This window comes from Arachis duranensis, chromosome 3 (genome assembly GCF_000817695.3).
Source record: "Arachis duranensis cultivar V14167 chromosome 3, aradu.V14167.gnm2.J7QH, whole genome shotgun sequence".
Taxonomy (NCBI): Eukaryota; Viridiplantae; Streptophyta; class Magnoliopsida; order Fabales; family Fabaceae; genus Arachis; species Arachis duranensis.
The window spans coordinates 120,195,273-120,195,746 of record NC_029774.3 but is presented as its reverse complement, the minus strand read 5'-3'; positions in this window follow the sequence as shown (position 1 = coordinate 120,195,746).

Sequence of the window (474 nt, the reverse complement as noted above, 5' to 3'; positions counted from 1 at the left end):
AAAATTAATGACTTGGCTATCAAGAAAAGATATGATTCAAACATTAAACCTTTCTCAACAGAAAAGGCAACATACTTGAAATGTTGAATCAAATCATTAATTGATAGCAAGTATCTTTGAAAAAGGAAAGAAATTGATTTTGAAAACATATGATTGAAAAGATATGATTTGAAAAAGATTTGATTTTGAAAAACTTTGAAAACTTGAAAAAAATCTGAATTGAAAAACAGAATCTTCCCTCTTGTGTCATCCTGGCGTTAAACGCCCAGAATGGTGCACATTCTGGCGTTTAACGCCCAAAACACTACCTTTTTGGGCGTTAAACGCCCAACCAGATACCCTGGCTGGCGTTTAAACGCCAGTCTGTCCTTCTTCACTGGGCGTTTTGAATGCCCAGCTTTTTCTGTATAATTCCTCTGCAGTATGTTCTGAATCTTCAATTCTCTGTATCATTGACTTGAGAAGACACAAATT